The sequence below is a fragment of the Castor canadensis genome, chromosome 11 (genome assembly GCF_047511655.1).
Source record: "Castor canadensis chromosome 11, mCasCan1.hap1v2, whole genome shotgun sequence".
Classification (NCBI taxonomy): Eukaryota; Metazoa; Chordata; class Mammalia; order Rodentia; family Castoridae; genus Castor; species Castor canadensis.
The window spans coordinates 38691387-38705456 of NC_133396.1; the positions used below are offsets into that span (position 1 = coordinate 38691387).

General features: G+C 37.5%; 1 non-coding gene across 1 annotated transcript; it reads right to left on the reverse strand.

The window, feature by feature from the left end:
• Nucleotides 1-9534: 9534 nt before the first annotated feature.
• LOC141414150 (U1 spliceosomal RNA) lies at nt 9535-9698 on the reverse strand. Its single transcript, XR_012439234.1, has one exon. It is a non-coding gene; the product is annotated as a U1 spliceosomal RNA (small nuclear RNA).
• Nucleotides 9699-14070: the final 4372 nt, after the last annotated feature.

Consider the following 14070-nt stretch of genomic DNA (forward strand, 5'->3'; position numbering starts at 1 on the left):
TCTGACATCGTCTTTGTAGTGGCGCATTTTATTTCCTGACCCAATCCCCACCATTCCTAAATTATTGCCAATTGATTTTCAATGATTGAGGTATCTGCCTCTATGAATGGTTCATTCCCTTCAATTTGAAGCCCACATTTAGAAATTAGGAGTAACAAACTTTTCATCTTCTGGATTGTAAGGCATTCCCTCTGTTCCCAAGGAGTTTAGCAAAAAGCTAGCTCAGCAAAAAGGGATTCAACATCACTAGCAGATAACAGCACTGCTATTTGAGCTCCTTTATATAACTTTCCCTACAGAATGTCTTTTTTGCATGTACGGCCATTCCTCAACCACAAAAGTCTGGTTGGTTTGTGTTCCACACCCCCTTCTCAATTTCCCTCTACTACATAGAGCAGATTGAGGGCAGATTTCTTTCCTGTAGCACTGTCTTTATTTTATTTATTTATTTATTATTTTTTTTAAATTTTATTATTCATATGTGCATACAAGGCTTGGGTCATTTCTCCCCCTGCCCCCACCCCCTCCCTTACCACCCACTCCGCCCCCTCCCTCTCCCCTCCCTCAATACCCAGCAGAAACTATTTTGCCCTTATTTCTAATTTTGTTGTAGAGAGAGTATAAGCAATAACAGGAAGGGACAAGGGTTTTTGCTGGTTGAGATAAGGATAGCTATACAGGGCATTGACTCACATTGATTTCCTGTGCGTGGGTGCTACCTTCTTTTTGATCTAACCTTTTCTCCAGTTCCTGGTCCCCTTTTCCTATTGGCCTCAGTTGCTTTTAAGGTATCTGCTTTAGTTTCTCTGCGTTAAGGGCAACAAATGCTAGCTAATTTTTTAGGTGTCTTACCTATCCTCACCCCTACCTTGTGTGCTCTCGCTTTTATCATGTGCTCAAAGTCCAATCCCCTTGTTGTGTTTGCCCTTGATCTAATGTCCACATATGAGGAAGAACATACGATTTTTGTTTTTTTGAGCCAGGCTAACCTCACTCAGAATGATGTTCTCCAATTCCATCCATTTACCAGCGAATGATAACATTTCGTTCTTCTTCATGGCTGCATAAAATTCCATTGTAGCACTATCTTTAAAATGTCCACTGTGTCTGGCCCAAGTTTTCTTCTCCACAGCATCATGACAGTTTAGGGGACTGTGTGAACTCTGCTGTGTTTCTTCTGTAAACTGTCCCTAGTTGGCTGTGGAGCCTGCGTCATGTATTTCTAGTAGTGCTTCTCAGAATTGTACAAGCCCAATGGGGCAGTACTCTTCAAAGACCTTTTTTTTTCCAAAGATCTTTAAGTTCATTGCCCACCAGTTACAAAGACAGATGGTCATGTCTATAATTTTAAATGGATATTCAAAAAGCGCTTGTGTCATAAACAAGCAAACATGAAGGACAGGAAGGTAAGGACACAGGAAAGGGTGATGGAGGGCAAATATGGTAGAAGTATTATGTACTATTGTATGAAAATGAATCAATGAGACCTGTTGGAACTATTCTAAGAATGGGGGGCGGGGGATAAAGGAAAACGATGGAGAGGGTGAATCTAAGATATATTGTAAGCACTTTTGTAAATGTCACACACAATGTACCCCAGTACAACAATAATATAATTTTTTAAAAGTTCTCATGTATTTATACCTCTTGCTGGCAAGTATAACAGATCCACTGTATTGCTATTACAGAATTCATGCTTAGAAAATTATGCTACACCTCTAGGAAGAATATCTTGTTTCATAGTAGGTATTGTTTTCTACTTTGTGTGTGTGTATGCACTGGGGGTCCAACCCAAGGCCTCACGCATGTTAACAAGCACTCTGCTACTGAGCTATGTCTCCAGCCAGTAACTATTGTTTTCAAACACGCTACTTCTCTGCACTCTTAGGATCATTTACATTCTTTCTAGAAGCCCACTCAGAACGTAGATAAACTATGGACCCCCCAGGACAACATCTTCAGACTCTCCAGCAAGGTAAGGTACAAGGAAAGGATATTTGAATAGCAGCTGGTGCTCAGCTTTTCTCTGTGTGTGCACGTAACCCCCTTCAGAGCAAGAAGACTGCTGCAGTGCTAGAAATTTATTTGACTTCCATTTTCAGATAGTGATTCACAGGGCTGGATGTAGCTCTGCAACAGAGTACTTGCCTAGTATCTGCAAGACCCTGGGTTTAAGGCCCAGTGCATCAAAAAACAAGCAAACAGGGATGCAGTTATGGCTCAAATGATAGAGTGCTCAACTAGCAGGCATAAGGCCTTAAGTTTAAATCCCAGTATCACCAAAAAACAAAACAAAACAAACAAACAAAAAGCAAGCCAACAAACAAGCAAAAAAGTTTCTTCTGAGGGCTGCTTGGGGCAGGGAGAGTTTCACTCTGTAGCCCAGGCTAGCCTCTAACTCACGATCCTCCTATCTCTGCCTCCTTGAGCTGGGATTAAAGGTGTGCACCACTACAACTGGCTACAAAAAGGGTTTCACAAATTCCTTTCCAATTTCCTCAAAATCAAAAGAAATACATCTTTAAAAAGGAAATAAAAAAATAAAAAAGTCAAGAATGTCAAAGATGTGTGTGCATGTGTTTGTGTGAGAGAGAGACAGAGAGAGAGAGAGAGAGAGAGAGAGAGAGAGAGAGAGAGAGAGAGAGAAAGAGAGAAAGAGAGAGAAAGAAGAAGCAGAAAGGGAAGAGAAAAAAAAGGAAACAAAAGAACCTATGGAGCCCATCACCATAGCTTCACCTAATATTTCACAAAACTGGCCTGGAGAGAATCAAAGACATCCATATGTAGTGAGCACACAAAGTCAGGTGCTCCCATTTCACCAAATTAATAAAACACTAATCTTAAGAAGCTGGATGCTCTTTCAAATAATTCAATGAGGCTGCTTCCAGTCAGTGCAGCCATATGTAGAGCTTACCTTGAGTGGTGATAGGGGCAAATGTTAATCAGTCATTGTTCCTCTGCTCAGGCACCTATTCACATTGCATTTTCTGCTGCTTCCCATGACACTCTGTTCCCTGTGGGGACTATGAGGTTAGTTTTTGGGTGCACCTCCCAAATCCCAGAAGCACCTTTTCTACTCTCCTCATGCCTCACCATGCTAAGCAATGTAGGTGTAAGGCTTGAAGGCTAGTGCCTGCCTTCCCAGGTTGGCTCAATAAAATGAAGCCCAGTCCTTGCTGCACCTGAACCATAAGTCATCTAGAGGTCAGTCAACTCCCCTAGACCTGTCTTGCATTTGGGGACACCTGACTCACCTTTATCTAACCTCTGTAATTTTTCTTCTGTTTCACATCCCCATACAGCCTGGTTTTTTTTCTCTTTGAGAACTTTTTTAAATAAAGAAATCAATAGAGGATAATGAAAAGAACACTAGCAAGATAAACATTTTGTCATACTTCTTCATCCTGTCTTAAAAAGAAGAAATATTGTAGGTAAATTTGACGTCCTTTTACTGCTTGCTCTGCATTCCAGGGTCTTACTGCCCTCTCCCCAAAAACACAACTAATGTATTTGTTTGTATCTTTCCAGTACAATTTTTAGATTTTACATATATTAATTTATAATATATAGATTATCATGTAGCTAATTATTACACTAATTATATTATTTTAGCAATATAAAGTATTGCTTTGTGTATGAAATTTATCCAAGTAATATCTTATGCCATATTAATATTTCTTTCTTTCCTTCTTCCTTTCTTCCTTCCTTCCTTTCTGATTGAATTAGGACCTTCCATTTGTATCTCATATATCATTATTTTTCCAATGGCATACATGCGATGACGTTTAGAAAGAGGAATGATTAGCTTTTCAGCCTCCATACAGAAGGTAGAAAATGGACTGGAAGTGTGGCTGAAGTGGTAGAGCACCTGCTTTGCAAGGGTGAAGCCCTGAATTCAAACTCCAGTTCCCCCCCACAAAAAAAAACAGAAGGTAGCAAATGGAGAAATGTTGATTCAGTTAATCCATATGTGAGAAACTCTTCCTAAAGCAATAATCCCTCTAACTGCTATCACAATCATATGAATGTATCACATTTTCTTATCTATTTCATGATTGATGGCTGTTTCCAATTTTTTTTTTGCATTTCTTTCTTTTTTTTTCTTTTAATGGGACTGGGGTTTGAAATCAGGGCTTTGTGCTTGCAGAGCAGATGCTTCTTACTGCTTGAGCCACGCCTCCAGCCCTTCATTTTTCTTTCTTTATGCTGTTTTTTTTTGTTGTTGTTGTTTAATTAATTTTTTTCTAATTTCAAACAATAGTGCAATGAACATCCTTATATAGTCTTCTTGGGTGGGTTGTATATTTTTATCACCTTCATTGCACACACACACACACACACACATACACACACAAACAAACAAAAAACCAAAAACAACACAAAAAGGCTGGCTGTAGCCAGATGCTGGTGGCTCATGCCTGTAATCCTAGGGTGACAGAGATCAAGGGGATAGTGGTTCAAGGCCAGACCAGGCAAACAGTTCTAGAGACCCTATCTTGAAAATACCCAACACAGAAGAGGCTTAGTGGAGCGGCTCAAGTGGTTGAGTGCCTGCCTAGCAAGCACAAGGCCCTGAGTTCAAACCCCAGTACCATTAAAAAAAAAGAAGAAAAAGAAAACCTGGTGTGTTGAGTTATTATTTTTTCATCCCAAGACCAAGATTTTATTTTTTATTAACTTACATCAATTGTACATAATAGGTGTCTTTGCATTTCCATACGTATCATGTTTTGAACCTACCTTCCCTAGTGCCCTCTGCCCCTTCATCTCCCCTCCCCTTTCCCTTCTCCATTACTCTCACCTCTACTTTTAGGTAATCATCACTTTTTCTAGATTCCACATATGAGGAAAAAATGCAATAATCATATTTTGGCTTCTTTTACTGTACATGAAGTCATGTAAATGACATCACTTCATTCCTTATGGTTGAATGATACTCCATTATATATATAATTTTCTTTATGCATTGTCTCAGGATGGGCAGCTAGACTGATTTTATAAAGTTGGCTATAGTGAATAATGCTATATAAACCTGGGTGTGCAGATATGTATGCTGACTTCATTGCTTTTGGAGTAGTACAGCTGAATCACATGGTAATTCTTTTTTTTAATTTTTTTTGAGACACAGTCTCACTATATACCCTATGTGGACCTTGAAATCTTGATAATTCTGCCTCAGCCTCCCTAGTGCCAGGATTATAGTCATGCACTATAACAACTGCCTTTTTAAATTGTTAAGGGAACCTTCATACTGTTTTCCTCAGTGGCTATAGTAATCTACATTCCCACCAACAGTATACCTTTTCCCCACATCTGCTCCAGCATTTGTTATTTTTTATTTGTTTGATAATAGCCATTCTGATTGTGTAGTTTTGATTTGCATTTCCCTGATGGCTAAAGTTAAGACCAAGGTTTTTTGGTTTTTTTTTTTAAACTGGCAATTTAACAATTTTTTCCTCTAACATCCTTTCCTGAGGCCTAAAGTCAACTGTCTTTGAGTGTGGGAAGGGTCATGAGGTAATTGGAACTTCTGGGTATAAAAAAACAATAAACACATAAAAATAATTTTCTGCCTAAAAGAAATCAGTAAATAAATTCTCACACTATAAAAACTATATGCTGAATTAGCACATAAGCAAAAGCTAAGACATATCAGAAGGGAACATCAAAAAGCAGAGATCTCAGAACAGACCACATGGGATGAAAGCAACATTGCAACATAGAGGAATGCAGGATATTTCAGAGGCCAAGCAAACAAGACCAACTATACTAGTTACAGGCCATCTGCTGGTCCCTGGCAAGGAAGAAAAGAGTTCATCTGTGTCAGCGAAGAGTGTTTATGTTGAAGTAACGAAAAATGCAAGGCAAACTGGTTTCATTAGAAAAGGAATTTAAAAAATACTGCCAGAAAGTCCACAGATACTCATAACTTTCTTCAAAGTTCAAATAATGTCACTAAGACTTAACCTCGCAATCTTCTTCCTCTGAGTATTGGCTGGTTCCTGTGATAGCAGAATGGCTGCAGTAGTTGCAATTTCCCCAAGTCCTAAGAAGAGGTGGCTTCTCTTCCATTAGCTCAGTTACTAGGGAACAGGTCTTCTCTCCCAGCAGGGCAAGCCTCAGCAAATGCTCTCATGTCTCACTGGCCTCTGATTAGATTATGGGGTTGTTAGTGAAGCCATCATTAAGGCCACGGAGATGCAGTATGCCGGTTGGCCTAACCCAGTTTGAGCCTTCTCTGGGGCTGGAACCAATTCTACTCAATCATTTGGTTTGAGAGTTAGGAAGGGAGTGATTACCCAGAAGAAAATCATTGTGTCATTACCAAAGAAAGGTGGATAGATGCTGGACAGGGAAAAAATGTCCAGTAGAGTATTAAAACATACTTCATATAATTTTTAGTTAATTGTATGTAAGTAGGCAGAGTAAGTTATATTATCCTTATTATGAAGAGAATCCCAGGCATTATCTGTGTGCCATCTGACTTTTTTGTCATTAAAGCCCATACAAAAGTAATTAAATACAAGCTCTTTTGACTAATCACTATTTAAACAATATATATCCGATTAACCAATGCTCTCCATTGCCTTTAAAAAAGATACTGAACCAGTGCATGTTGAACCCTGGGAATAGACTTCAACTCTCTGATACATCCACACACTCCTGCTCCACATATTGAGTCAATGCTTGCTCACAAACCTGCTTGTTCCAGTTGTTCTTGTTTTAATTACATATTTAATGTAGGTGTTGGTTAACTTTCCTGCAGTACCAGGAATTGAACTCAGGGCCTCAAGCTTACTAGGCAAGTGTTCTACCATTTGAATCATGCTTATAGTCCTTATTAATAGTATATTTAAATGTTATATAACATGATAAAATATGAGTGGAGGAAAAATAATTTTTCTATGAAAACTAAATTGAATTATTTGGAAAGACTTGCCTTTGATAAAGGCAAATCAATTTTTAAAAATTACAGTAAATTGGTTGGGCACTGGTGGTTCATGCCTGTAATCCTAGCTACTCAGGAGGCAGACATCAAGAGCACTGCAGTTCGAAGCCAGCTCAGCAAATAGTTCATGAGGCCCTATCTTGAAAACCCTATCACAAAAAATTGGTCTGGTGAAGTGGCTCAAGGTGAAGGCCCTGAGTTAAAGCCCCAGTACTGAAAAAAAAAAATTACAGTAAATTAGGTTTGGGTGAGTCTACTTCTAAAAAGTCAATGGCTGGTAGGGGGGTTCAAATGGTAGAGTGCCTACCTAAAAGACCAATGGTAGAGTAGGGAAGTTATAAGATCCAAAGGATTCTGTATTAGGAGCACTTGGTGCATGTTTTTAGTTCTTGGTCTACTCTAAAGAAATCAAAACTGAAAGTCACAGGTTGAAGTACTACTGATGTGGTTTACAGCAGAAAGAGGATTATTGAACTCCAAACAGTAGACTCATCCAAAGTAAAGATCTTGGTCCTACATCAGAAGATTGGGAAATGAATGTGTTGATAATATCGTTAAAATAAAATATTTAAAGTCTATATGTGCATGTGCAGTGAAAGCATAGAATGAAGCAGAGAGGTCAATGAGCAAGAAAATTAGAACACTACTTGGTAAAGTAGGAGACAAAAAGCAGCTAATTCAAGAACAAAAAGAAGCTGGAGGCCTGATCATAGGAAAATAAAGAAAAAAAATAGAAAATTTAATCAAGAAGCTTAACAGAAGTAAATTATTAGCAACAATGATAAGAGATAACATTTATTGAATACTTACTGCACGCAGGTACTATTCTAGTTATTTTTCCCTGAATTACCTTTGTGTTTTTTCTTTACAGTCTAGGAGGTGGATACTTGTGCCAAATTAAAAAGTTAGGAAGTAAAATAAATTTTTCTGTTGAGGCATATGTTGGGGGAAAAACTCAGGGGTTTCTAATGAGAGACTATTCTAGGGAAAAAATATAAGAATTCTATCAAAAGAAAATTAATAAGCTGTTATTATAGCCTATATATTATATATTTTAAAATATGGGTTTCCCCTCTTTAAATAGGTGGTGTAATAATTCATCTATCTAAAAGTCAACCCTGAAGTCCTTTCTAAATTTACTCGAGTCACAAATTAGATATGGAAAACAGTGCTGTACCTTACATATCAGCACAGATAAGACAGTGAGTATTCTAAGAAAATCTTTGTCTATACTAGTTCAGAAACCAAAATTATCTTGTTAGCACATGAGAGCAAATTAATGTGGTGTTTTAATTTTACTAACACCTGTGTGGTGGTGCACAACTGTAGTCTTCTCTGTTAGAGAGATTAAAGTGGGAGTATTCTTAAGCCCAAGAGTCAGAGGCCTGCCTGGGCAATATGGTGAGACCCCTGTCTCAAAACGCAAAGGAAAAAAAACAGGATGAATTTTACTAGTTTCTATTTTAAAGGCATTGTTTTCTGATTTTGTCTCAAAATCTGAAGGGTACACTATTTGGGCTTAAAACTTTTTTCCAGCAGAAGTGTAGTAAATACTGACACTAACTAAAACCAAACCACCTAGTAATCACTTCAAGGAAAAAAAAAAAAGCTTTTGCTAGATTATTTAAACAAAACTTTGTTTTCCTTTTTTCTGAGATAGGGTCTCACTATGTTGTCTTGGCTGGTCTCAAACTCAAGGGATCCTCCTGCCTCAGCCTCCTGAGAAGAAAACAAGTAGCCTTTGTTTAACTTTTTAGCAAAGAAGAGAAAAAGAGAAGTTTTTTTTCATCAAGGGAAAACAATAAATTCCAGAGTGGGCCACATCTTTTTATTTAAAAAAAAAAAGCTAAGCGTGTAAGTAGAGCTATCTGCAGAGAGAGAGATCTGAATATTCTTTCCATATTAATGACTGAAAATGCAGCTATCTGTAGAACACATGGTAGATTGAATTTTTGTGGCTAATTAAGAACACGTACAAGTTTGACACCTTTGGGAGCTTTGCAGCAGCAGTTCTAATTTTGTGTCTCCTACCAGTTTATATTTACACACAATGAAGGTGACAGTCATAGTCAGATTAGGCTGATTATTTTGTTAAATACCAAACTGCAAAAACACAGTAAAAGCAGGTGTACAGAATTTAACCTTTTGGGACACCTTATCTCAGTGATGTAAATACACATATGGCTCAGATAGGAGAACAATAGACTCTGTTTTAGAAGATGTCACTGATGTTTTCTTGCTGTGGGAAGAAACAATAGCAGATTGATTTCATATTTAATTTGCTTCTCAAAGTGCATGTGTGAAGAAATTGAACTCTAATAATTAAAAACATAATAAAAGATAAAAGCAAGATATAGCCCCCAACCAACAAACCAATGCATGAGAATACTTACCCATGAAATAGACTCAAAGTATAGAAAAACTAATAAGGAAAATATCAATAACCAATGGATAATATGGATAGTTTTACAAGACTTTTGGAAATACATCTATTTGAAAGAAATTCAAGTTAATTTCAATGCCAAAATAATTCCACATTATCTTAATTTTTTAATATTATTTTATTTTACTTTATTCCTTTTTTTTAGGGAAGAGCGTGAACGCAGTCCCCCACTACCACAAATTATGCAGTCAAGTTTCCAACATTTGGGGAAATTGCAGGGGCCAGCACATCCAGAGTGCAATGGATAAGCCTCGCCCTGGGAAAACCACCTTCATGATCATGGTATCTCCCCTGCCAGGTAAGTATACACATAATCTTTTTTGTTGTTGTTGTTTTGTAATTTTATTTATTTATTTTTAAATTTTTATTTTATTCATATGTGCATACAATGTTTGGGTCATTTCTCCCCCCTTCCCCCACACTTTCCCTTACCCCTCTCCCTCGCCCCCTCCCTCTCCCCTCCACCCCCTCACTACCCAGCAGAAACTATTTTGCCCTTATCTCTCATTTTGTTGAAGAGAGAGTATAAGCAATAATAGGAAGGAACAAGGGTTTTTGCAAGTTGAGATAAGGATAGCTATACAGGGAGTTGACTCACATTGATTTCCTGTGCATGTGTGTTACTTTGTAGGTTAATTCTTTTTGATCTAACCTTTCCTCTAGTTCCTGCTCCCCTTCTCCTATTGGCTTCAGTTGCTTTAAAGTATCTGCTTTAGTTTCTCTGCGTTGAGGGCAACAAATGCTATCTAGTTTTTTAGGTGTCTTACCTATCCTCATACCTCCCTTGTGTGCTCTCGCTTTATCATGTGATCAAGGTCCAATCCCCTTGTTGTGTTGCCCTTGATCTAATGTCCGCATATGAGAGAGAACATAAGATTTTTGGTCTTTTGGGCCAGACTAACCTCACTCAGAAAGATGTTCTCCAATTCCATCCATTTACCAGCGAATGATAATATTTCGTTCTTCTTCATGGCTGCATAAAATTCCATTGTGTATAAATATCACATTTTCTTAATCCATTTGTCAGTGGTGGGGTATCTTGGCTGCTTCCATAACTTGGCTATTGTGAATAGTGCTGCAATAAACATGGGTGTGCAGGTGCCTCTGGAGTAATCTGTGTCACGTTCTTTTGAGTATATCCCCAAGAGTAGTATTGCTGGATCATTGCTAGATCAATGTTTAGATTTTTAAGTAGCCTCCAAATTTTTTTCCCGAGTGGTTGTACTAGTTTACATTCCCACCAGCAGTGTAAGAGGGTTCCTTCTTCCCTGCATCCTCACCAACACCTGTTGTTACTAGTGTTGCTAATGATGGCTATTCTAACAGGGATGAGGTGGAATCTTAGTGTGGTTTTAATTCGCATTTCCTTAATTGCTAGAGATGGTGAGCATATTTTCATGTGTTTTTTGGTCATTTTCATTTCTTCTTTTGAGAAAGTTCTGTTTAGTTCACTTACCCATTTCTTTATTGGTTCATTAATTTTGGGAGAATTTAGTTTTTTGAATTCCCTATATATTCTGGTTATCAGTCCTTTGATGTGTAGCTGGCAAATATTTTCTCCCACTCTGTGGGTGTTCTCTTCAGTTTAGAGACCATTTCTTTTGTTGAGCAGAGCTTTTTAGTTTTATGAAGTCCCATTTATCTATGCTGTCTCTTAGTTGCTGAGCTGCTGGGGTTCCATTGAGAAAGTTCTTGCCTATACCTATTAGTTCCAAAGTATTTCCTACTCTTTCCTGTATCAACTTTAGACTTTGGGGTCTGATATTAAGATCCTTGATCCATTTTGAGTTACTATTAGTATAGGGTGATATACATGGATCTAGTTTCAGTTTTTTGCAGACTGCTAACCAGTTTTCCAAGCAGTTTTTGTTGAAGAGGCTGCTATTTCTCCATCGTATATTTTTAGCACCTTTGTCAAAGACAAGTGGTTACAATTGTGTGGCTTCATATCTGGGTCCTCTATTCTGTTCCACTGGTCTTCATGTCTGTTTTTGTGCCAGTACCATGCGTTTTTATTGTTATTGCTTTGTAATATAGTTTGAAGTCGGGTATCGTGATACCTCCAGCGTTGTTCTTTTTACTGAGTATTGCTTTGGCTATTCGTGGCCTCTTGTGTTTCCATATAAATTTAACAGTAGATTTTTCAATCTCTTTAATGAATGTCATTGGTATTTTGATGGGAATTGCATTAAACATGTAGATTACTTTTGGGAGTATCGACATTTTTACTATGTTGATTCTACCAATCCATGAGCATGGGAGATCTCTCCACTTTCTATAGTCTTCCTCAATCTCTTTCTTCAGAAGTTTATAGTTTTCCTTGTAGAGGTCTTTCACATCTTTTGTTAGGTTTACATCTAGGTATTTGATTTTTTTGAGGCTATTGTAAATGGAATTGTTTTCATCTATTCTTTCTCTGTTAGTTCATTATTAGTATATAGAAATGCTAATGATTTTTCTATGTTGATTTTATATCCTGCTACCTTACTATAGCTATTGACGGTGTCTAGGAGCTTTTGAGTAGAGTTTTTTGGGTCTTTAAGGTATAGGATCATATCATTTACAAATAGGGATATTTTGACAGTTTCTTTACCTATTTGTATTCCTTTTATTCCTTTTTCTTGCCTAATTGCTCTGGCTAGGAATTCCAGTACTATGTTGAATAGGAGATAGTGGTCATCCTTGTCTGGTTTCTGATGTTAGAGGGAATGGTTTCAGTTTTTCTCCGTTGAGTATAATGCTGGCTGTAGGTTTGTCATATATAGCTTTTATAATGTTGAGGTACTTTCCTTCTATTCCTAGTTTTCATAGAGCTTTTATCATGAAATGGTGTTGGATCTTATCAAAGGCTTTTTCTACATCTATTGAGATGATCAAGTGGTTTTTGTCTTTGCTTCTGTTAATGTGGTTTATTATGTTTATTGATTTTCGTATGTTGAACCACTCCTGCATTCCTGGGATCAAGCCTACTTGGTATTGGTGAATGATCTTTTTGATGTGTTGTTGAATCCAGTTTGCCATTATTTTATTGAGGACTTTTGCTCAATGTTCATTAAGGAGATTGGCCTATAGTTCTCCTTTTTGGAGGTGTCTTTTCCTGGTTTTGGGATAAGTGTAATACTGGCTTCATCAAATGTGTTAGCAGTTTTCCTTCCCTTTCTATTTCGTGGAACAGTTTAAGGAGGGTTGGTGTCAGTTCTTCTTTAAAGGTCTGATAGAATTCAGCACAGAATCTTTCAGGTCCTGGACTTTTCTTTTTGGGGAGACTCTTGATTGCTGTTTCAATTTCATTTTGTATTATAGATCTATTCGGGTGATTAATATCCTTTTGGTTGAGTTTTGGATGATCACATGTATCTAGAAATCTGACCATTTCTTTAAGATTTTTGAATTTATTTGAATATAGGTTCTCAATGTAGTCTCTGAAGATTTCCTGGACTTCCATGGTGTTTGTTGTTATCTCCCCTTTTGCATTCCTGATTTTACTAATTTGGGTTTTTTCTCTCCTCATTTTAGTCAGGTTTGCCAGGGGTCTATCGATCTTGATTATTTTTTCAAAGGACCAACTTTTTGTTTTGTTAATTCTTTGTATGGTTTTTTTGGTTTCTATTTCATTGATTTCAGCTCTTATTTTTCTTATTTCTCTCCTATTTGTTTTGGGATTTGCTTGTTCTTGTTTTTCTAGGAGTTTGAGATGTATCATTAGGTATTGATTTGGGATCTTTCAATCTTTTTAATATATGCCCTCATGGCTATAAACTTTCCTCTCAGGACTGCCTTAGCTGTGTCCCATAGGTTCTGGTAGGTTGTGTTTTCATTTTTATTGTCTTCCAGGAACTTTTTAATTTCCTCTTTTATTTCATCAATGACCCAATATTCATTAGGCAATGAATTATTCGGTTTCCAGCTGTTTGCATGTTTTTTGTCTTTATTTTTGTTGTTGAGTTCTAGTTTTATTGCATTGTGATCAGATAGAATGCATGGTATAATTTCTATTTTCTTATATTTGCTGAGGCTTGCTTTGTGCCCTAGGATATGATCTATTTTGGACAAGGTTCCATGGGCTGCTGAGAAGAATGTATATTGTGTAGAAGTTGGATGAAATGTTCTGTAGACATCAACTAGGCCCATTTGATCTATTGTATATTTTAGATCTTGGATTTCTTTTTTTTTTTTTCCTTTTTCTTTTATTATTCATATGTGCATACAAGGCTTGGGTCAGTTCTCCCCCCCGCCCCCACCCCCTCCCTTACCGCCCACTCTGCCCCCTCCCTCTCTCCACCCCAATACCCAGCAGAAACTATTTTGCCCTTATTTCTAATTTTGTTGTAGAGAGAGTATAAGCAATAACAGGAAGGGACAAGGGTTTTTGCTGGTTGAGATAAGGATAGCTATACAGGGCATTGACTCACATTGATTTCCTGTGCGTGGGTGTTACCTTCTAGGTTAATTCTTTTTGATCTCACCTTTTCTCTAGTTCCTGTTCCCCTTTTCCTATTGGCCTCAGTTGCTTTTAAGGTATCTGCTTTAGTTTCTCTGCGTTAGGGACAACAAATGCTAGCTAGTTTTTTAGGTGTCTTACCTATCCTCACCCCTCCCTTGTGTGCTCTCGCTTTTATCATGTGCTCATAGTCCAATCCCCTTGTTGTGTTTGCCCTTGATCTAATGTCTGCATATG